Below are 24753 nucleotides of genomic sequence, written 5' to 3'. Positions count from 1 at the left end.
ATTTGCCTTCGGTAGGGTTGCCGAAATGCCCCGGTGTCCCAGCTTCCCTTTGGCGGACTCATCAGCTCTCTGTGGCATGCAACGGCTCTTCGGCGTCCCATTCATTCTTTCTGGGTTCACCGCCTCTGCTCTGTGGCTTCTGCATCCCTCGCGGCTCCCGCTTGCCTGCTCTGGGTTTCTTCAGGGTCAAGCGGCATGGGGGATGCTTGTTGGTACCTGCATGCGCTAGGAAGTCTTACCTTCTCTTCCTCTCATAGCATCCGCACAATCGACTGGTTCCTGCAGTCTGCTCTCCTTGGCGGCCTCTTCCATGATCCCGTTGGCTCCAAGGACTCCTCGACAGCACTGTGGTCCCTCGATCGATACTGAGGGGAGATTCTCCCAGCCAGCATCTCTCTCCTGTCATCTGGTTCAGTGGTTTAAATGTCCCGGCATCAAGTATGAGCTTGCAACCAATACAGTGCAGCTTGTGCTTCTGGTCTCAGTCCATCTTCATTACTCGGCTCAGCTTCACTGTTATAGTAATTTTGCATTTAGAGAAAGGGGAGACACCTCTTGATGACTTGTATACAGAGTATGGGAAAGTATTCTCAGTAGCCTTCATGGGTGGGTGAAGAGAGTCATGATAACATGCCATTAAGACATGGGGAATGGGGGGGTATCCCAGAAAAAAAGGGGGATCCCATGTCACGTCTAAGGATGTCACGTCACTCCCTTGAGGGATGCTCCCCCATATGATTCTCCCTCATATAGTCGCTCCAAGGGTCAGGATCAGGTAGCGGCTGCTTTTCCCTGGCCACATGGGGAGAGGTCACCACTGGGAAAGGAGTGATGACACCATGGAATTCATCACACTGTCCTCTGACATTATGAAAATGATCTCCAGATAGCTCTTGTTGTCCAATGTCCTCTTTGATCTTAACTAGATTACCACAGTGATAAGGCATGTTCCTCTCAATGCACTCTTAACTCTTGATTCTCTGAATGTCACCACTGCAATGAGGGAGATTACTCCATAGGCTGTTGTGACTCTTGGTTCTCTGGGTATCACTACTATGATAAGGAAGATTACTCCCGAGGTTTTCTTGGCTCTTGGTTCTCTGAATGTCACTACTGTGATGGGGAGATCACTCCTCTGAGGCTCACTTGACTCTGGAGCAGCCCCAACCCCCTACCAAGTCCCCTGCCACTCCTGTTACCTTTTGTGTGTCCGGACTGTGTTGCCAGTTCTTCCTGGGATGACCTGCTCTGAGTTGCTTCACTGTTTCATGTTTTCTTCCATCTGCTCACAGTTCCGTTCTTATTGCTCTGCTGAGACTTGCACCACACGGCTCAGGTATAGATTTTTCAAAAGACAAGAGTTGATTAGCCTGAAACAATTGGCCCAGTCTTACTAGTACACTGTCCATCCAACGAGTAAACCTCCCAGTGTCCCTACCAGGGGGAAATTCCAAATTCTTCCATACAAGGTCAGGGGAGATGGAAATGAAGTTACTGCATATTTATGGGAAACCTTATCCCAATAATTAATTGCAGCTCCGGTGGAAGCTGGACTGTACCTTTTGTTATTGTCGGGGAGCACTAATCATGCAAAGGCACCCCAATCACATTTGGTTTAATAGCCAACCAGTGTTTAGGATTCTGTTTGGCGGCAAAACCTTCAAGTATCTGGCACTCCTTGCCCACCGCATCGCCGCCCTCTGCCCCCACTTCCAGTGCTATGCGGACGATACCCAGCTCATTTTCAGGCTACCCTTGGCCTCCTCCTCTCCTTCCCTCATCTCCGACTGTCTGTCTGCTATCCAGGAATGGTGTGCCGCCAATGACCTCTGCCTTAACGCCAGTAAGACTGAGATTCTACTCATCGGCGCACCCACTCCCTCCTTCCCTGCAGCTCTCTGGCCGGCCTCCCTTGGCCCCCTTCCTGCCCCTACCTGCAAGGCTAAAAACCTCGGGGTCATCTTCGACTCCACACTCTCCTTCTCTCCTCATATATCTGATGTCTCTAAGAAATCACACTACCAGCTGCACCTCCTCAGAGGTATTCTTCCCGTCCTCTCCTTCCCCCAGAAGCTCACTGTCTCCCGAGCCCTGGTTCTCTCAAGGCTGGACTACTGTAACAGCCTCTATCTTAATCTCCCTGCCTCCACTCTCCGCCCTCTGCAACTTATCCAGAACAGAACTGCGAGACTTGTCCTTGGCCTCAAGCCCAGGGACCGTATCTCTCCAGGACTGAAATCTCTTCACTGGCTCCCAGTGGCTGCGAGGATTAAGTTCAAAACCCTCTGCATTGTCCACAAGGCCTTCTGGGGCCTGGGGCCTAAATACCTTCAACTCTCTCTTCCTAAATATCTTCCTTCACGAGCCCTTCGCTCATCCATCTCTAACTCCCTCATGGTCAGCCGCTTCTCGAAGCAACGTGCTGGGGGTAGATCTCTCTCCGCAGCAGGGGCCTCCCTCTGGAACAGCCTGCCTGCCTCCCTGAAACTTGAGGAGAACCATCTCCGGTTCCGGAAGCACCTCAAAACCTTCCTCTTCGCTTCTGCCTTCTCTCTCCCTCTCCCCTGCTAAACCTGCTTAACTCCCCACTAAATTCTACACTTAACCTGCATCTGGGCCACTCTCAGCGACCTCGGTCCAGGGCCCAGCCACTCTCCACTTGCACTGCCCCCCTGGCTCCCCCTGCACTGTGGGACTGTCACTGTATCCCTACAGCCCCCTACCCAGCACTTGCTCTGCACTTACCTCGCACTTGCCACCAGCTGGCCCTTTTTATTTATTATCATTTATTATTTTATTACGCCACTTACCTTGTACTGCACTTTTCCCCCCACCTCCTCCCCCTGCACTTTCTCCTTTTCCCCTTACCTCTGCACTTGCACGATCTGAATGACACCTGGCCTAGTAGGATCGTTTGTCCGTCTTCCCCTTGTTTCCCTCCCTCCCTGCCTCGTCGCGCCTTGAAACACTTGTGTATAGGCGCGTTACAAATACCATATCATATCATATCAAGTATGGGAGCTATTTGCACCGCATATAAGTAACTTTCAATATCTAGAATCGCTCCACCTCCTTTTTCTTTTTAGCGCCATAAGCGTATGCCTAGCCACCCTAGGGAATTTATTAGCCCATATAAACTAAACAATGTGAGATTGGAGATCCTCAATTGTTTCTCTGGAATACATACTGAAAAAGCTTGGAAAATATACAACAGCTAAGGTAATAAGGTCATTTTAATTGTGATAATTCTCGCCAGCCATGCGTTATTGGATTTACCCCACCTAGTCAAAGCTTGTTTAGCAGCCAGGAAAAGCCCCAGAATATTGTAAAAGTACAATTGATCATATTGCATAGTGAGATGAATCCCTAAATATTTCAGACTACTGGAGGACCATTGGAACACACAAGAATTCTTCAAACAGCGAACTGTCTCAGGCGTCTCCGATATATTAAGTGTAGTAGACTTCATAAAGTTAATTTTGAAAACAGAGGCCTGGCAGAAACCTTCTAGTAGGGAAACTGTGTGGTAACATGATTTGTGATTCGCACATGTAAAAAAGAAGATAGTCTGCATATAAGGATACCTTATGTTGGTATCCCAATGTAAGGGAGAATTCTCAGAAATGTGCTAATTCCTCTACCTTAGGAGACCCCCAGCTATTTTGCTGTACTCCAGGACTTTTTTTATTTTTGCCTGGAGAGAGTGAGACTTTTTTTCCCACTCATGTATTTTAATGTGATATTCTCTCTTTTTCTTTTTGGTTGTGGAGTCTGACAAACTCCATAGGCATCTTTTTACATAGCAGCACGCAGCACCTTCAGTGTAGTGCTACAGGGAAGTCTTTCAGATTCCCCACCACCCCCCCCAAGGTTTGAACACCTTTCTCTGGGATAACTATTGTTTTCCAGGGCAGTAAAGTGAAATTGACTTTACTTTACAATTGTAACTCTATAGACCCAGCACACACTATCTTACTAACTTCTCATGTAACATTTTTTATGTTGCCCTTTACACAATTAATGGCTGGTGGCAGTGGTTACTTTTTACTACTGTGGTGTGCCTCTACCGCGGGCTGCGTTTGCAGCTGCAGTAAAGCACCCTTGGGTGCAATTTTTGTCAAAATGGCCCAGTCTTCTTTTTTTGCCATTTCTTGTTGTTTTGGTCCTTCTTGAGATTTACTCTGTGCGCCAAACCAGGTTTGGTCCCTTTGTTCATTTTGTCTTTGGAGGGCTTCACGAGTGAAACCCGCCCCTGGCTCCAAGGTGTCAGGTGGGGGGGAAGGAAGTGAGGGAGGTGCCCGAAACTCCCTCTGCTTAGTCTCCTAGGACACAGGAATGCACTCCTTGGTTATTGGCCAGCTGGCTGTCCGGCAAGGACAGCCACCCTGCTGGATGATTGACAGCCAGGCTGGAATGAATGGGAGAAACCTGCATAAAAGGCAAGGCTTTTTGGCTTGGAAGACAGATTCGACCACTGGACGAAGGAATCCGAAGAAGAACTTGAAGATGCCTGCTGCAAGTCCTCGACCGTTGGTTTGACCGGTGAAGCCCTGCTGCTGTGCTGAAGCTCCAATTTCGCATCGACAGAGAAGCCCCTGCAAGGACGACTTCTCCCTTTGAGTTGGTGGGACCAATCAACTCCAAAGTAAGCCACCTGGACATCCATCTCGGAGCTGGTTGAAATTCCACAGAGTTGCTGCTGGAACTGAATAGTCAGGGAGAGGAACACCAGTTTGTGTGAGTTGCTTTTAAGCTGGCCAAGAGCTCCAGGAAGATCCTCCGGACTCCCAGGAAGCAGGACTGACCGAACCTGAACCACCTCAACAGAGTGCTGGACCCCAGATGCAAGGAAAGACCACCTTGGTAGACGCGAGGAGCTGAAACACCAAATTGCCACTTGTTTGAAGATAGCCGGTTGCTGTCTGTAACTGTCCCATTGCAGTGCAAGAATCCCCAGGAGTCCTCCCTCTTGTCCCCATGACTGAGGCCCGGGAACACCAGAATCTGCAGAGCTGCACAGGAACAGAAGCCATCTGCTGCTTTTCTTCTAATTAAAGGTACTGTAAAGTCTAAGAGAACTTACCTCTTGCTGTAGATGTATTTCTACTCTTCACAAACCTAACAGCTTGTGGCCCTACATTGCTTCTTCTTTTTCCCCCCAAGACTTCTAAAAAATTGTGCAAAGTCTTTTCTACTTGCCTGCAAGATGTGCTTCAGCTACATAGACATTTGCCTAATGACTTTGGCCTAACCTATTTCCACTGAAAGACTCTTCTGTCCTCTGACTGGGGAGGGTTAAAAAGTAATTGCCTGCTTAAGAATACTTGTGATCTGTTGTATATAGCCATGACTTTTGCTTTGACACACCTCTGAACTATTCTAAATACTCACCGTAATATCTCAATGCCCACTGTGTGCTAAACTATTGATGTCACCTTGAGCGTTTAGGGATTGTCCGAGTGGGATCCCAAATGGGTGTTCGCTGATTTAGAGTTTAGGAGTGTGTATTTTGAAGATATATGTGCGTTGCTATTATATTGCTGCCTTCTAGAAAGGCTTATTTGAAATGACCGGTAAATAAATAATTAATTGTTTTATCAAGAAACCTCGAGTACCTGTGATTGTGAATCTTTGTGTAAATGATCTACTGCTCACATTGACCCCTCTTGAGATAAGCCTGGCTGCTCTATCACTCTACCAACCTGTGTAGCTCAGACTTATACCAAAGGTTGGGTGCTATTGCCAGGAGGCTAAAGTTGTTGTGGTGTGCTACCCCAAATCTTTACCTAACACCCGCTATCCCCAGCCCACAGATTTCAGCTGATTATCAAATCCATCGTGCTAGAGGCTCCCTGGTGTGAGGAACCTGAGGGAATCCTCACTTCTACTTCCCTATGGTCCACCACTCAGGTCGCCAGGGAAAGGCCATTGATCTTGGTTACCGACCCTGGGTTGGAGATGCGAGGTATGATCACCTGGGTGGAGGGAACTTGGGGAGTGGGGAGAGGATGTCTTTGTATGAGACATGTTATCCCCTTTCCCCTGTAAAAAGGAACCCTATAGTCACCCTGCCTTCATTGGTTATTATCAGTCTTTGCCCCTTTCTTCCACTCAAAATGTCCCACAGCCATTTCTCTTTAAGACTGGGACGAGGAAGAAGCAACTCGGAGTAATGCACATTTCCATTCATTCACACCACTATGGTAATGAGACGAGGAAGAGGACTGTGGAGGAGTACCGTTATAAAAGTCAGGCATGACCAGCTAATTTGCTTAGTTCTGGTCAGGCAACTAAAGTGAAGAACTTGCACCTGAAAACACTTACAAGCCCCAGGTGTATAAAATGGGTGACCGCCCAGCAAAAAGGAGAGAACCGCCCAGGAGAGACCTATTCAGGGGAGAACCGGCCTGGAGAGAATGCAGCGTACAGAAGTGGAGCGGGCTGCAGAGGAATCGGCTGAAGGGAAGCCGGGCTGAGCAGGAGTACAGAAAGGGTGCTGGGGCCAGCGCAAGCTGTGAGAGGGTCGAGGATCCTGCTGTCCCAATTGCTTCGTGTCCACAGCAGTTCCACAAGCAAGAGGCGGAGCAGAAAGAAGCTCGGAAACCGAATAGATAGTCCCGGAGGAGCAACAGCAGACCATTGAGTGTAAAGAAGGGAACACTGGAAAAAGGCGTATTTCAACGCCAAACTAACTAAAACCCATTACAATTGATATGGAAGAATACATTCAATGTTGTTGAATAACGAACAAGCTGCAAAAGGTTATAAGTACTTTTGAGAATGCTGCAAGCATTATTGAATACCAAACTAACTGAAAGGTGTGATGAGCCTATTTGAATACAGCACGAGATAAAGTGATGAACATTTATGAATAAAGTGAAAGCAAGGTGGTGGAAAAGGATGAACACCACGGAATGAGTTATGTGAAAGACACATTGTGGCAAAGCCTAGAGTGCCAAGAAAAACATGAAATAAATGTTGATCAATATATCTGAAGAATACAGAAGTATAACAAAGTGCCAAGGATTATCGGTTGCTTGACTTGTAATGGGTGGACTTTGTGGTCTGACAACTGCGCTTAGACCGAGTGACCCCTATTTGAAAAGAGCCAAGGCAAGCAAATGTAAAGAAGCTTGCATTTTGCCACAGTTACTTGTGCCTGAGAAATACAGAGAGAGAAAGCAACCTTCCTTTGTGAACTATTGAAAAGCCTGAATGGTTAAGGAGTTGAACTGGAACTGTTCTGAAAGTCAAGAGACTTGAACTGATTGTTGATTTGAAACCTGGGAGAGCTGACTTCTTGGAGAAGGGAACCCTGGAACTTTGTGAACTGTATTGAACTCTTGGGGAAGACAAACCTTAGGCCTTTTCAGAGCTGTTCTGAACTTGGAGAAGGGGAAGCTGAAATCAAGCCAAGACCTGGAAGAAGCTATGAACTTTATTTTGACCACTATTTCTTTTGATGCTGACATCCCTACACATTGTATATGTTTAGTCGTGAGGGCGAGTATAGGTTTTGGACGCAGACAGACCTTTGAGTTGAACTTCCTGACACAGACTATCCTTAGTTTTCGTTAGATGGGGAAATCCCACCTTAGCACAGGGCAAGCTAGGCCTTACTCCATCCTTGCATTTTAGAAACATAATAAATATACTTAAAAAGTTGAATCTGTTGTCTGTGTCTTACTTTATGATGCCTTCACAATGGATAATGCATTCAATAACATCAATAGTTTTACAAATTAATAGTTTTACAAATATGATTGTGTGTCTGGTGCCAGGGATGAGTCCAGTTTCCGTGGATGGGAACTGGCGCTGCAGGGTCCTTTCCTTGTTTTCTTTCTCCAAAACTTTGTTTTGGGCGTGGGGGACACCCCCACCACCCCCAATTCCATTATAGCGAACAAGGGTGCGGGGGACACCCCTGTCGCTATAATGAAAACCGAATGTTTAAAATGTTTGATATTTTCTGCTGTAATTTTGGTACAGGCGAAATCCGATCATTTCAAACATTCGGTTTTTATATACAGTTTTTTCGTGTGATACCAAACGAGCTACCAAGACCTTAGAATAAATACGAGAATCAAAGTTGAGAACCACTATAGGTCTATAGGAAATGGCGTAAGTAAGATCTTTGCCTAGTTTACTTATCAATGTAAGTACCGATTTCCCCATAGTATGTGTTATCGCCCCCGTCTCCGGGAAAGTATTAAATCATTTTGCTACATGAGGCGACAATACAGCTGAAAACATTTTATAAAATATATCTTTGAAGCCATCTGGGCCTGGAGCCTTATTCAAGTGGAGAGCGCGAATAGCGAGAGAAACCTACTCCGCAGTTATGAAATCCTCCAATACATGCTTATCAACTACTGCTATGGATGGAAGATGCACTTCATGAATAAATTCCAATTGACAGGTCCTATCTAGCGTGTCTACTTTAAACAGCCCTTTATAGTATTGTGACAAAATCTGCATTTTGGTAGATTCGTCATCATGCAAGCGACCTGTTTCATCTACCAATCGAACTATAGTGTTATTATTTCTTTGGCTTTTAGCTTATAGGCCAAGTCCGAAAAGCTTTATTGGAAATACTAAAATAAAAGTGTTTTCTGGAAAGCATTTTATGGGAGCTATCATCCGCCCAGAGTGCTTTTAGTTCTGCATGAGCCACCTGTAATTGCCAATACATCTTCTGAGACCCATTTCTCTTGTATGGAGACTCCCAATCCTGAAGCCTACGCTCATCCTCTAGACTTTGGGCTGCCAATATACACTTCCTTGCTAAAGGTAAACTGATAAGCTCACCAAGTAAGGTGGGTTTGAAAGCATCCCAAGTAGTCTCCCTCGAGGTATCTTCTAGATTATTATCCTAAAAATATTAGGTGATCCTTTCTGAAACAGTAGTGCAGTATGCTATACCTGCCAACAAAGTATCGTTCAATTTCCACAGGGGAGTATTCCCAATTCCCCCAACATATGCAACAATCTGAAGTGTAATAGGGGAATGTTCCGATCCCAATGCTAATTCAATACTTGTGGAATTGATCCCTGAAAAAAGGGAGTGAGACACCAAAAAAATAGTAGTTCTGTGAACAACTACGATGTACATGTGATTAATTGTAGATCATCAATTGCTTTCTTATGGGAAACTGACTTCGCACCATCTGCCTCAGTTGCAGCCCCTGACCTATCCAATCTTCCATCCAATACCACATTGAAACCACCACCCGCAATAAGGTCCACTTTTTTTAACTGAGCAATACAAGGAATACCTGTGCATAGAATTCATTGTGACATTGATTAGTGCCATATATCGAGATCAGGATCATATCCCTATCACACATACGAATATGAAGTACCAAATATCTTCCCTGATCATGCCTGAAGACTTTCACCTTCTCAAAGCGGAGTGAGGCATTAATGAAGATCGCAACTCCCGCTTTCTTCTGGGGTGAAGAGGCAAAATACTGATGCAGAAACCATTTTGACCGGAGTCTCGGCCAATCGCTTCTCAACAAATGCATCTCCTGAAGTTGGGCTGTATAACCTATAAATCAACCAGTTTGGCGAGAGCACCTTTACGTTTCCTCAGGGAATTAATGCCCTGCACATTCATCCATACAATCTTAAGCTCTCTCATCACTAATATGTCGCTACACTATACACAGTTCCAGACACCAATTTGCCCACGAAGCAGGCTACCTGACCCCATCGAATGTTCCCATAACTACATACCACTTATGAAAGACACCGCTCTCATAAGATGCATTCAACATCCAACACTCAATGCTAAAAAAGAAAAACCAGCACTGTAAAAATCTCTTAAAGTGTTCTTTTTTTTTTTTAAACAGAGATATTACCCCATATGGGGCATACATCAGGTCAAAAAGGACACCTGAAACGGGGCAAGTGCACTAATGCTCTAAATTCTCATTAAAAAATTCAACAGCACAGCTCCACAGGACCTCAAAAGAAGCCAGTAGCTAAAATGCAACAACTGTGAGCAAACCTATGTCACCCTCGTATTTCAAACTGAAATACCACATGCAAAAAGCCATAACATTGTCCAAATATATCAGGCAGGACCCTATAAATCTCTGTTCCTCTCACGCCTGTCTGTCGAGGGTACCCTGCACTCTCGTCACCCGCTTCTTCTCGAGCGTGCTCTACACCTGTCTCTGGAGGAAGGCCTCACGTCCAATGTCCTCAGATATTTCCAAATCTGTGTGGGGAATCTTCCATACATTATGGACGCTTGGAGAGAGACAAATTGGCTCTGTACAACGTCAAATTTGAAGAGAATTCGGAACGAGTACCCCCATTTATACGGGATACCTTTACTCTTCAACCACTGAGTCAGTGGCTTCATTTATCAAAAATGTTTAATCGTCCCTTGAGCCAGATCTTGAAATGACGACAGAGTGGCTACTCTAAACAATACTCCTCTTTAGGACCTAGTATTCTGAAAGATGTCAAAGAAAGGTAGCAGGCGCTCCTCTCCAGAAGGAACATGGCATGATAACCTGTTCTGAGAGGAGAGTTTGCAGCACACGCTTTTTGCTCACTCTACCTTTCACAGATGGGCAAGCTCCATTTGCATATCAGTCTTTGTCCCACCCACATGGGCAGTCCAGCACCGAAATGCTATGGCAATTCCTCTCTGAACAAGAGTACCAACAGCAATGTGTGCTGAAAACTCTCATCTCAGAACAGGTTATCATCCCATGTTCTTTCTGGAGAGGAGCGCCTGCTACCTTTTTTTAAAAAATATTCTGAAATCTGAGCTGCTTGCTTTTAAACAAATGTACCCGTGTCAAAACATCAGGCACGAGTTCCTGGCGTTGTTGAAAATTAGAGTAAACTCTGTCCCCGGACCATTGTAAGATCTGCTTCTGTCTGTCTCAATATCTCAAGGAAAAGATCACGGACATAAGATTCTAATTCGGGATCTGGAACATCTCGAGGGATCCCTCTGATGCGAATATTATTTCTCTGCGAACAATTCTCCACATATTCTTGTTTTTCATCAGAGAAGGCCCGATGTAGCTCAAGCGCAGTCATCCTCTGCTCCAAATCAACATCAGTATTAGCCTGGTCACAGAAAGCCATTTCCAAATCACCCAATATATGTTCAGCTTGCTAAATTCCTGTAGGGTTGTGGCCATCTCCTTCTGGGTAGACTGAAGCAAACGCGTGATGTCACCCTTTGTGGCTGGCTACGTGTCTAAATTCTGACTAGAAATAGAATCAGGATCCAGGGTCCCACTAGGATCCAATTTAGTTTGATGAAGCATATCCTTAATCGAGACGGCTGATTTGTCATTAATCTTACTGGTCTTCATAATTGAACCACTGATGGTAACTGCACCTTGATGTTAGTATATTCTTTTTTTTATTTGATTTAAATGCATAGCAATTTTTACAAAGAGCATATTTAAAGTCTATGCTCAAGACAACTTATCCCTCCCTTTCTGCTAGTGGGGTCATTTAATTAGTTACAGTTTGTCCATTTATCCCGATGGGCTTTCAGTGTTCAGATCAAAATGTCTTAGAAACTGGGTAACACCAATCACACATCCCGTGTCCTCCCCACGTTATTTATCCTCTAGTCCTGTATGGTGTGTACCCTATGCTGATCTAGGAAGTATAGGAAAGGGAATAGAGGAAATTACAGCAATTATGAAGAGATTCTGCGTGGTACAACCTGTAGGTCTTGCCAGAATCCCTGCAAAGTACAAGCTTCACCCAGTAAGTAGTTGTTATATCCTTAGGGACTCGTGGTGTTGAGTCCAATGCAAATACACATCTACACTGCTAGTCTTCTACCACGGCAGCTTCTCCTCCCAACAACTGCACCCATCATAGCATTAAGAATGCAGTCCTTCAGAATCTTGGTAATAGAAAATAGAAAAATGCTGGGGACTTCAGACTCCAATGTACCCGACACTATAGACTGATGCTTCATCAAATATTTGCTGAAGTGTCGGTCGGGGCCCTTCACACCTCCTTGCCACAGTGGAGTTCGCCTGGCCAATCTGCCACAATCGTACTGACGCCCCCCCAATCGGGAGCAGTCAATCAGGCTGCTGCCTCACTCCAAAAACCAGCCAACGTATCGGACGACAGTAGTCCAAATTAGAGTCACCACATACAGCCGCTCGCGTGTCTGGTAATATCCGCTATGAGTTACCTGGGCTGCCATCACCACCAATTCACTGTAAGCAGTCGAGGTAAGCCGCTTCCACAAGCAAAGACGGCAGCAGCTCATTGTGGGTAAGAGACTCTTCAGTCAACCACTCAGTGTCATGGAGGGGAAAGCGCGATGCAGCAGAAGCACCCACTCATGAATATGCTCGGTACGGACAGCCACTGCAGATCAACTCTGCTGCCTCCCGTCCACCATCTCGCCTCAGCAGCCTCTCCGTTCCAAGAGAAATCTGTGTCGCAAACAGCTCAAACAATGATCCCACATGCCAAAGTTTGCCTGTACGCTATCGGAGGCTTCCGACACAGGTAGTTATCCATCGGCACCATCGGTCACTAGCCAGGCCACGCCCACTAGGTATTATTTTAAGGGGATGTCAATTTCCATCAGAAATTAATTTAAAGAGTGCATTTACAGATGGTGGAGGCACTCCCAGTAAGTGGGCCGATACAATAGCACAAAGATGAGAGCAAGTGGTTTGCCACATTGTTCACACCCTCATGAAGGAACAAGTTACTTACCTGTAACTGTTGTTCTCCAGCATGGGTCTGGCATGGATTCACATGCTCATGAATATTCCCCGTCGTCAGGCTGGGAATCCTCGGTAAAGAAAAAACCAGTATCAGTTTTGTTTCTGATCTGTCTTTCGTAGTAGCAACCAATCACTGATCTCTGCGTCATACTGACCACAGCCAATGACTGCCCTCTACCTAAGCCCCGCCTCTGGCAGCCATCTTCAGATTTGGTAGCACGTGAAGTGGCAGTATGACCAAGTGAAGAGCCGCAGAGGGGTAGGCGGGAGGGTTCGCATGTGAATCCATGCCAGACCCATGCTGGAGAACAACAGTTACAGGTAAGTAACTTGTTCCTTCTCCAGCATGGGGTCTGGCATGGATTCACATGCTCATGAATAAAGAATGCATAGCAGTACACACATGCACAACCACGGGAGGTGGCAAAGGCTCAACATTAAGCATCACATCAAACTCAACATTAAGCAAATCTTACCTCCTCACCAGGCTCACCTTAGGCGAACAGGTTGCGCAGCACTGCTTGGCCGACCCTGGACTCCTCCCTGGAATCCCGATCGACGCAGTAGAATTTCGTGAAGGTGTGCGTCGACCTCCACGTAGCAGCCCTGCAGATGTCCAGCAAGGGCACATTAGATAGGAACGCCGTGGTAGCTGCGATCGCTCTGGTGGAATGGGCTCTCGGACGGCCAGGCAGGGGTCGGTTTGCCAACCGATGACAGAACATGATACAGCCGGAGAGCCATCTAGAAATGGAAGCCTTCGAGAGAGCCTTCCCTGATTGACAGGTCCAAAGTTCACAAAGAGTTGTGACGTCTTCCGAAAACCCTTCGTGCGGTCCACGTAGAACTTCAGCGCTCTAGCCACATCCAGCGAGTGCAAAGTCCTCTCAGCCGGCGACGAAGGCGACGGGAAGAAAACAGGCAACACCAAGGGTTCGTTGAGGTGGAAGTCAGACGGCACCTTGGGCATGAAGGAGGGGTGCGTCCTGAGCACTACCCTTGTGTCGTGAAAAGTCAAGTACGGGGCCTTGCAGGAAAGGGCCTGGATCTCTCCCACCCGTCGTGCGGAGGTGATGGCCACAAGAAACGCTGTTTTCCACGACAAGAACTTCAACGGGGCCGAGTGCAGAGGCTCGAACGGAGGTCCCATGAGCTTGGTCAGCACCACGTTGAGCTCCCACGACGGGGCCGGAGCCTTCACCGGCGGGAACGATCTGAACAGTCCCTTCATGAACTCTTTCACCAGACGATGAGACCACAACGACATCCGCCCCGTGGTTCTGGTGTATCGGGAGATCGCAGCAAGATGAATCTTGATGGACGCGTGCGCCAGTCCAGCTTTGGCCAGCGTCAGTAGGTACGGCAGTACTTGGGGAGCCGTAATCCGCAGAGGGTTAATCTTCTGTGTGTGGCACCAGACAGAGAACCTCTTCCATTTGTGTCCGTAGCATTTAAGAGTTGAGGACGCCCTGGCCTTTGCAAGAACCTCTCTGCAGTCGGCCGGTATGTCGTATCCTCCAAACACTAACGCTGCAGGAGCCAGGCCTGCAAGTTCAGCGACTTCGGGTCGTGATGGAGGATGGCGCCTCCTTCCCTGGAGAGCAGATCCGCGTCCACTGGCAGCTTGATTGACGGGGACGCTGACAAATCCAGAAGGTCCGGGAACCATATCTGCCTCGGCCACGCAGGTGCGACGAGGATCATCCTGCACCGTGACCTCTTGAGCTGGTTGATGAGCCGGATCAGCAATGGCAATGGAGGGAACGCGTATAGGAACAGGCCCTCCCAGGGGAACGAGAAAGCATCGCCCATGCTCCTCGGCTGGGGAAACCTGCTGGCGAACCTCCGGCACTTGGAGTTCGTCGCCGTCGCGAACAGATCGATCTGGGGTGTGCCCCACCGTCCGAAGAGGCGGTCCACTAGATCCTGTCGTAGTTCCCACTCGTGGCACGAGCGCAGCTCCCTGCTGAGTGAGTCGGCGATGGTGTTTTTTATCCCTGCCAGAAGAAACGGCACCAGAAACATCCTTTGGGCGACGGCCCAATGCCACAGATCCTGCGCCTCCCTGGACAGGGCTGGGGACCTGGTTCCGCCCTGTTTCCTGATGTAGAACATGGTGGTGGTGTTGTCGGTGAAGATCCTCACCACCTTGCCCTTGAGGGACGGAAGGAAGGACCTGAGGGCCCAAAACACTGCACGGAGCTCCAGGACGTTGATATGGAGGGACTTCTCCGTCGGGAGCCAAAGGCCTCTCGCGTTCAGATTCTCGGTGTGCGCTCCCCACCCTTCCAGGGAGGCATCCGTGGTCACTGTCTCCTGGTGGCCGGGGGTCTGGAAGTCCATGCCCGCCGTCAAATGTGCGCGGGTGCCCCACCACCGGATCGCTCGTCGGAAACTCTCGTCGAGTGTGATCCTCTCCTCGAAGCTGCCCGTCGTCTGGATCCAGCGCGCGTCCAGGAACTCCTGCAACGGGCGCATCCGGAGCCTGCACAGGGGGATGAGGTAAATGCAAGAAGACATCATTCCGAGGAGGGACTTGATGGACCTCACTCTGGCCGCGTCCGCAACCAGCATCCGCTGCACCTTGCCCAGAATGGCCCTCGTCCTTTCCTCCGAAGGAGAGGCCAAAAGCGACACTGTGTCGAGCTTCGCTCCCAGAAACAGTGCGTCTTGCGCGGGCACCAGGTGGGACTTGGCGTAGTTTACGGAGAATCCCAGGTCCGTGAGAAGTTGGACGGTCCTTGCCGTGTGCTCCACAGCGAGCTCCCTCGTCTTGGCTCGGATGAGCCAGTCGCCCAGGTAGGGGTAGACGTGGATCCCCTCTCGGCGCAGCTGCGCCGCCACCAGTGCGAGGCACTTGGTGAACACCCTGGGTGCCGACCTTAGTCCGAAGGGAAGGGCTCTGAACTGATAGCGACGCCCTTGGACCACGAACCTGAGAAACTTTCGGTGTCCCTTTAGGATGGGAATATGGAAGTAGGCATCCTCCAAATCCAACGACGACAGGAAATCGCCCTCCTCCAGCTGACCCAGGACGTGTTGGAGGGTGACCATCCGGAACTTCTGTGCCTTGATGAATTTGTTCAGTCGTCGTAGGTCCAGGATGGGACGCCATCCTCCCGTCTTCTTCTTCATGAGGAAATATCTTGAGTAAACTCCGGAGCCCCGAAGCTTCTTTGGGACGAGCTCGATGGCGCCCTTCCTGAGCATCGCCTTTACCTCCAAGAGAAGTTGAGGGACGTGATGTTCTTTCCTGGCCACAGGGGGGACGCACGGGCACCTTTTTTGAAACTCGAGCGCGTGACCCTGGGCTAGGGCGTCCAGCACCCAACGGTCGGTGGAGATGGACTCCCACACGCTGACGAAGCTCGCCAGCCGGCCTCCCACCGGGGTGCTTCGGTGGGGGCCCGACCCTACGGCCGGTTCAGTCCTGCTTCGACGAGGCTTTGCCGCCTTGACCTCCTTGGCGACGACGGCGGGGTCCGCCTGACTTGCCTCGTCCCCTGTAAGCTTCCTGCGACGATGAACGGGCCGCTTGACGGTAGGTGGAAAATCCGCCGCCGGAACCTTTGGAGGCACCCTTGCCTCCGCCGCTCCGAAAGGGCGGCCGCCGTTGCTGGAGAACCCCAAGAGCCCGGGCCGTCTCCGTGTCTGCTTTGATGGCTTGAAGGGAATCGTCCACTGTTTTCCCAAACAGGTTGTTTCCATCGAACGGCATGTCCAAGACTCTGGTCTGCACGTATTGACGGAAGTCAGTAGCCTTGAGCCATCCACGCCGCCTAAGGCACACGCCGTTGCCCAACTGGCGAAATCCAGTGTCAGCGATGTCCGTCGCAATCGTAATGGCCTGGTCCGACGCCACCTCTCCTTCCTGCAAGATCTCTAGGGCATCCGCCTTCTTGTCGTCCGGTAGGAAGTCCAGCAGGGGGGCCAGTTTGTACCACAGGTCCCTGTCATAGCGGGCTACGATAGCCAAGGCATTGGCCACCTTAATCGTCGTCGCTGCAGACGAGATGACCCTGCGTCCCATCGTATCCAATTTCTTTCCCTCGCCGTCCGGCGGGGAAGTCGACGTAGAGGCCGCACCCCCCCCCGCTTTCTTCCTGGCCGCCGCGGAGAACACGGAGTCCGGGGTCAGCTGTGCCCGGATGCACAAGGGGGCCGCGTCCGGGACCCGGTACTTCTTCTCGTACCGATCCCTTCTAGCCGGCGTCGTGGATGGGTTCTTGAGGAGGGCGAGGCCCTCATCCCAAATATCGTCCAGTAGAGGCACGGAGAGGACCGTCTTCCTCTTGGCCTCGCGCCGTTGATAAAGGAAACCTTCCTTCTTCTCCTCCGGGCAGAGCTGGAAGAGCTGGAAGAGCTGGGATGCCCTGGCGATCATGGAGTGAAACGATCCAATCTCGTCGGGCGAGGAAGCCCGGGTGGGAGGTGACGACGGCAGATCCTCATCGTAAACCTCGTCGTCCATACCCGTTGCGGCCGTGTCAGTCCCCGTATCATCCCCACGAGTCGTGGACGGGGAGGAGGGCTGAACAGGGCGCGATGGCTGAAAAGGAGGTGGAGGATGAATCCTTCTTTTAGGGGGAGGGCTCCCAGAAGGGCCTGGCTCTGGGTCCCCCGTCGGGAGCGGTTCCTTCGCTGGTGGTTACGGCAGTCTCGTCCTTATCTCCGAGCATAAGGACTGTATAGCCAACAAAATGGCTGCCGAGTTGTCTTGCGGTGCTGGTTGAGGGGAGTCCGACGGGCGGTCAGGGGCCCCGTCGGCACCCTCGACATTATAGTCGTCTCCTACGTCGGGATCCCTCCCGACGGGCTGGTCTTCTTCCACGCCAATGCCGTGGGTTAAGACCTCGATCAGCTCTTCCTCAGAGGTTGAGAGCGAATCCACGACGACCTCCTGCCCCCCCTTTTTCTTCTCCGTCGGAGGTTTCACGGGGGTCCTGTCGATGGGCATAAAAGAGGACTCCCTCTGACTCTGAGCCCCCGAGGTCGCCACCACTGGTGTAGCCTCCACAGGCTCTCGATAGAGGCCTTGGCCAGATGGATTAAGGCTTTCACCACCTTAGGTGCGCTCACCGCCTTCTCCTTGGGGGGGGGGACACTGCCTCGCTCTCCCTCCGATGGGGCCTTCGAGCTCGACCGGGGCCTCTCCAGGAGCTTCGCCGGGTGCTCGGCCTTCCTCTTACCCGAACCAGAGCGTTGGCTCGTGGTTGATGGTGCCGGGGAGGATGCGCCCTGCCTGGCACCCGTAGAGCCCGACCGTTCGGCGCTCCCGGTGCCAGCGGACTCGCGGTGCTTGGCCTTGTGTTGGACCCCCATCGCCGGGGCGTCCTCAAAGGTCTTAGAAGACTGCTCGGATTTCTTCTTCTCGCCTGACGGGCTCTTCCCTTCCAGCCAGTTGGCGAGGCGTTGATGGCGGTCCTTCATGGTCCGCTCCTACATATTGCCGCAAAACGCACAGTCCTTCTCCACGTGCGTCTTGTCCCCATGTAGGCAGTAAAGACAAAAGGAGTGTTCGTCCTCCTTAAAGACATTCTGAAGCTGGCATCCAGGGCAGACCCTGAACAGCTTTCCGGGCGTCGAGCTTCCCTTCTCTTGGGCCATGTCCGAGATGGGCCTGAGAAACTTCTGGAGTCCTCCAAAAGCGTGGCTCGACGAAATCTTCACCCTTGAGGGGCGTAGACGAATCCGACACGGGTCCCCGTTGATCGGATGAAGAATCGGTGGAGCTTGAGGCTCTTTTTGACCGAAAAATCGAAGTTTTTGAGCAAAAACGTGAAAAAATAGCACTAACGCTCGAAAGCAATAGCACGAGGATCCCAACACTTGAACGTGTGGTAAAAATCTGAAGATGGCTGCCGGAGGCGGGGCTTAGGTAGAGGGCAGTCATTGGCTGTGGTCAGTATGACGCAGAGATCAGTGATTGGTTGCTACTACGAAAGACAGATCAGAAACGAAACTGATACTGGTTTTTTCTTTACCGAGGATTCCCAGCCTGACGACGGGGAATATTCATGAGCATGTGAATCCATGCCAGACCCCATGCTGGAGAAGTGGAACATTGACCAGGGACAAAACAAAAATAAATATGTGACTTACAACAGTACACTCACCCTAGGGCAGGTGGCAAAAGTTCAAGTTGCAAGCTACTAGCCGTCCATACCGAAGTCACTAGCCAGCTCAATTCTACACAGACACGCAGCACTCCATTTCTTATTCGTCAAGACTCAAACATCACTAGCCATTGGTCAGTGCAAATGTTACACCCTGACCTAGGGGTCAACTGCTGCAAACGAAAGAGGAACACACCCACATGTACTGCAATATGTGCACACACATACACTCACAGCACAAATGCACACACTTGTTACAAAGAAATATACACGTATCTATGCAGTGATATGTCCCACCACTCTACTCCAGTTATCTGGGAAACGGGAAGGTGGGGTTGCAGAGGAAGGGATTGAGGAGCACAAAAAGAATATGAAAACGAGCATTGGCAAATACAACAGTTTTGGCTTTTGTGTAGGCCTTTCCCAGGCAACGTCACAATGGTACCACCTAGCAATAAGATGGCAACAGCTGGAAAATTGTGCGATTACCTGTTGTAACAAATCCTTGGATATTGTCCCTTTTCCCCTAGGCGGAGCCCCTTCCCAGGAGGCCAGGGAGGTGAGGACGCTACCCGATAGTCCCCTTGGGGGTGGTACTCAGCAGGTGGAACTCATGAAGAGGCAACCAGGGAACCAAAGCCGGAAGAGGCAGAGGAACCCAGCACAGAAGCGTGCCGCAGGAGCTGGCCCAACAGGTACACGCTGTCCGGCTTCCAGGAAGTGCTGGGGAGTTTCGTATGACAACGTGCAAACAGGAAACAACACAGAAGAACTGTTGGAAGACGTGTAGAAGCCGGAAAGCGATGTGAGCAATCAGGAGCCCACACCGAAGGTACAGGGGATGCCTGGAAACCTCAAGAGCGCAAGAGCTACTTGTATAAAGGGGTTGGGACCCGAATCCGAGAAAGCAGCACCAAAGGGGTCTGGGACCCAAATCCGAGAAAGCAATATAAAGGGGCCTTGGACACAGAGACGAGAAACCATTGTGACTGATTCGAGAACCCACAAGTGGGGACACAGTATTCCTGGAAGAGAAGTATACCAGTGATACAGTAGGAAACCCAGTTTGATAAATACAGGGTCGGAGGCCCATCAGTGACTGAAGAGGGGGCAGTACCTCGCAGGGGATTGTTCCTGGTCTCCCTAACTGAGCCACTGTAGAGGCTCAGGGAGTGCCTAAGAAAGGCCAGGGGAAGGGAGACATTCCCCCTGATGTTTGTGAACATTGTGAGACATTGCGATAAAAGCCAAGAGAAGGGAGTCATTCTCTTGGCATTGTGAGAAGCCTAGCAAAAGCTAGGGGAAGGGAGTCATTGCCCCGGGCATCTGTGACCATTGTGAGAAAAGCCAAAAGAAGGCAGTCCTTCTCTTGGCATTGGGAACATTGTGAGAAGCCTGAGAGAGACCAAGAGAAGGGAGTCATTCTCCTGCTACCAAGGTTTTGAGTAGGAACTTTGCTTTATTTGTGAATTGAGACTTTTCATTCAGGAGCTTTGCTTGGTGCCTGTAAGGAACTCATGGTGGCAACAGTAAAGACAGACAAAAGTGATCACAGTTCAAGGGTGTTTATTAAACTGTATAGGTAGGTTGGAAAAAGGCATAATCTAGACCTAAATCTAAGATGCGAAGCAAGCTACGACCATCAAATAATAATAAGGCAGTCCTAGTGGCATCTTGTCAAATAAAAGGGCCTATACTAAAAAAAAAAACTATTGCCAATCCTTACAACTAAATACAGAAAGCGTGTGGGTCAGTGTTCACAAGAAAGAAAGAAGTGTTCACAAATGTTAAGTCAGGACGTTATAGCCAGTGGTCTCCCTTTCCCATGTTTTGAGCACGGGACAAGGCGGGACTTCTGAACGTAGCACACTCTCGAGCTTCCCCAGCATGAGACTACAGTTCCCTTCTCAGGTATCAGGATCTTTGGTGGATAAGTCTCTTTTCGACAAAAAAGTCTTTTGCCTCCGAGGATCTGATGGGTTCAAAATATGAAAACAAAAAGTTCCTTTCTGGATGTATGGTGGGTGATGGCTTTTCACCCCTATATCCCCATGTTGCGGGCTCAGATCCCTCTCAAAAAGCAGCCTCCCTCTGTCGGGTTCACTATGGCTTTTATTCACACGATTTCTCCTTTTGCAATTTAAACCATTCTCTGTGGACAGCTTTACGTCGGGTTCACTCTTGTCAACACAATGTCAACACAATGTTTATTGGGGCATCATGCTTTTCCCTGTTCTGTTGGCATACCTCTGTCGGGTTCACTCTTGCCAAACACACAGTTCCCTTTCCTGTCTCACTATGCGGGATTCACCTCCCTTAGCTTTCCAATTACGTGCCGGTCAAAGACTTTCAACTGTACAGGGGGTTTTGCTAGACCCTTGTATGACCACTTTTTTCCTTGCTGATCTCCTAGGGCCTTCTGGTATCGGTAGTTTCAACAATGAGGGAATCATCCAGAGTCTATCGAGAGAGCACCCACATGGTGCCGGGCCTCTCTGCTGCTGGTTTTCCCCTTAATTTCCCATTCGCAACTTTCATTCAACACAGTTCGGATTCTTATCGGTCGTCCTTTCCACTTGCTGTGATGAACAGCTTGGCTTTTATTGTCTCTGGAGTCAAGCATGGTACGACGGTAGCAAGTGTCTCTCCCTGCCCTGATTATCAGTGTAGGAGGGCTCTGTGTACCATTGCCATCTGCTGGAAAACATGCTGGCTATTGTTCCCGGCCTTATGATTCCTTTCACTGAGGCTTTGTGGGTCTGGGTCAAAAAGAACAAGGTTGCTTCTCTCCTTGCTGCCCTTTGGATCTCGCTGCTTTTCTCCTCCTCTTGAACTGCCGCCCTGGGATAGCTGTCTCATTGTGCGGTTTACCTTGCTCGTAGTGTGCTCTCGTGCTCCACCTTTTATCCCTGTGGGGAAGGGGCCGTCAGGTGTGTGTGGTTCTGGTCGATTGCCTGACCCTTGTGTTGGGACATGTCAGGTAAACGGCTCTAGTGTTAATCTGTTGTCTTTCGTGGTGTAAAAAAGTGTTTGTGTAGGAAAGGGGGGGTTAGAGTGTCTGAGTAGCCTACGTGGTAGGATGGGGAAAAGGTGTTATAAGGAGGGGGTACTGTGTTTCACCCATCTGTGTCCCACCTCCACTCCCCGAGGAACCCCATCCAGGTGATCCTCCTGCACTGGTCCTCCCCCAGGAACTAGATTCATTAGCGATGGCTGTATCCTGGCCACCTGGATTACAGATCCCCGATGACTAGTTAGGGAGACACCTTCAGGTTTCTCACATGCCTTTGAAAGGGACTACGACCTGGGGAAGGGAGTCATTCTCTCAGGAAATAGTCCCTCCAGTTTACTAGTGTGGTAGTTTACTAGTGTGGTATTCCGCTCTACAGGAGGAGAGGGAGAGACATTCTTCTGCATTAAGTAGACTCACCAATCTTTTAGTTTAGTTAGAAGTGAAAGGGAAGAAAATAGTTTTTGACACAGAACGGTGGACTTTTAGTTACAGACATTCTGACACATACTTGGTATTGAGTTGAGGCAGGGGAACCCCTCTTAGTAATAGGGTTAGATAGGTTTTTTCCTTTATTTTTTCACACATAAAAGTATTTAGCAACAATCATCCCACCTGTGTGTCAGTCTCCTCTTTCCACACCGTTACAATATGCATATGACAAATGCCTCCCTAATGCATTTACAGAAGTCAAAATGGCTGGCGTTGTCAATGCTTGTCTTTAACATGCCTTGAGTGCAAATAACAGATACAAACCTTGTGACTGAAGACACACATGTAATGGCATTTCTATTACACCAGCAGGGGTGGACTGGGAACTAAAAGAGGCCCTGGAAATAAGAACTGGGGACCAAAAGAGGCCCTGGAAATAAAGTTCAATGGGGCCCCATATGACACATTTTCAGCAAGCCCAATGCTTTTCCTATGAGAAAATTTGTAAATGCCACACAAAAGAGGCCCAGGGTGCAGAGGCCCACCGGGAAATCTCCAGAGTTCCCTATAGGCCAGTCCAGCCCTGTACACCAGTAGCTCATTTACAACTGCAATTAATTTTAAATCTCAGCATACTGCTTAGAAAGAACACTGGCAGGCCAAGGTTTGAGGTTACTGCTTGATAGAGGTAGCTTAGGGTGTGGGAATGGGCTGGAGGGTGTGGGAATGGCCATAGCTATTAAAGGCTTGGTAAATAACCAAACCATGTGTACTAACTCATATGTCATTGCTCTCCTAGCTGTACCCAAAGCAATCGTTTTGGCTTGTAGGTGGCCCTTTATCACCACACAACAGCCAATACTAAAAAGGAAGAGGGGAGCAGAGAAAGGGCTGAAGCAGAAAAGGAAAGAAGCAGAGAAGAGAAGAGGAGCAGGGCAAGAGCGGGGAAACAAAAGCTGAGGACTGAAAGTAGTTCTGGTGCATGAGCACCAGGCAGCATCAGCTCATGGGAACAGTCTCTCACACTAATCTTTCATAGGAAAAGCACCTTGCCAGTGCCAACTCCTCATTGAACACCCGCTAATATGCAAACCCCTCATTAGCTGAGATTGCACAAAAGTCAAAACAAATTATGCTTTAGCAGATTTTAGACAACAATTACAAGTTCCTACGGCAACCAAGTCTGCTGCTCAACACCCCACGTCTCTATTTTCCTATTAGCAAGAGCCAGCATTTGCTCCAAAACCTAAAAGTCCTGGAGTAAAAGCAGAGGAAAAGCAGTCAAACATAGAATACAATATACCAATGTCTGTGCTACAATGCCATTGGGTGATGGGAGCAATGACCAGAGTTCTTGATTGCTTTAGAATATTCTGTGGGCCATTATTGGTGTGTGTTAAACATTTAATGTGTTTCGGCTGGGGCCTACCTCTGGAACAGCCTCCCTGCCACTTTAAATCTTGAGGAGAACCATCTCCGGTTCTGGAAGCACCTCAAGACCTTCCTCTTTGCTTCTGCCTCCCCCCCACCCCTCGCTTCTGCTGATCTGTTCTCTCTTGGCACCGTGCACCTGGCCACCCCCTGTCCTCTGTGCCCAGGTACCTGCACACCATGCCACCCTCCCGCACTTCCTCCGGCCACCCCTTGCACTGGGGTCTGTATCTGTACTCATACAGTCCCTCCCCTTTTTCTTCCTGCACTTATCAGACCTACCCTGTCTTCTGCCTTAAACCCAGCACTTGCCTCTTGCTGGCTTCACTACCACTGTTTGTTGGCTTTATTATTTAATGATATTATTATTATTTATCTGTTTCTCCTTTGCTCCGCACTTTCCACTTCTCCCCCCCTTTCCATGCACTTTTCCCCTCCCCCATGCACTTGTGCGTTCTCAATGTCACTGGGCCTAGTAAGATTATTGTTTTGTTCTCCCCTGTTCCCCTTCCTTGCCTTGTTGCGCTCTGAAACACTTGTGTATGAGCGCGATAGAAATAAAATATCAATTCAATTTCTTCGCATTCATATTAAACCGAATGTGTCAGACAAAAATCTCAAACAAGTGGATTAGCTGATTAAATGGCAAGGCGAGCCTACCTAAACCATAACATAACGGAATATCCATAAACTACAGCACACAATGATTTACTACGTTTCTTTTTTAATATAAAACCATGCATCATTAACTACAGATGCTCTCCCCATCTTCACAGTAGCTCTTAATATCTAGCCTCCGTCTTTTAGTTCCTTATTGCACTTGTGTGTCGTAACAATAGCTACTGCACGATGAATGCCCATTTATATAACATTAAACATCAAATACTACTCTACACCCTCTCCGTACACATGCAAATCAAAAACACTACCTAGAATGATTTGTAAAGAAGCTATCTAATTAAAATAAATGAACACAAATGGGTTTCTCCATACCTCAGCATCTCCTGAGCAGGATCTTAAAAGA

The 24753-nt window shown here is 49.0% G+C and overlaps 1 protein-coding gene across 1 annotated transcript in view; it reads right to left on the bottom strand.

Annotated features, from left to right (window-relative positions):
- The window catches only part of IDUA (alpha-L-iduronidase), a 616851-nt gene that overhangs the window by 221118 nt on the left and 370980 nt on the right, over nucleotides 1–24753 (bottom strand). The gene's annotated exons all lie outside the window — the stretch shown is intronic.

This window comes from Ambystoma mexicanum, chromosome 6p (assembly GCF_040938575.1).
Source record: "Ambystoma mexicanum isolate Mex_15411 chromosome 6p, UKY_AmexF1_1, whole genome shotgun sequence".
NCBI lineage: Eukaryota > Metazoa > Chordata > Amphibia > Caudata > Ambystomatidae > Ambystoma > Ambystoma mexicanum.
Note: the sequence above shows the minus strand (reverse complement) of the source record. Positions and strands in the feature narration are given on the sequence as shown.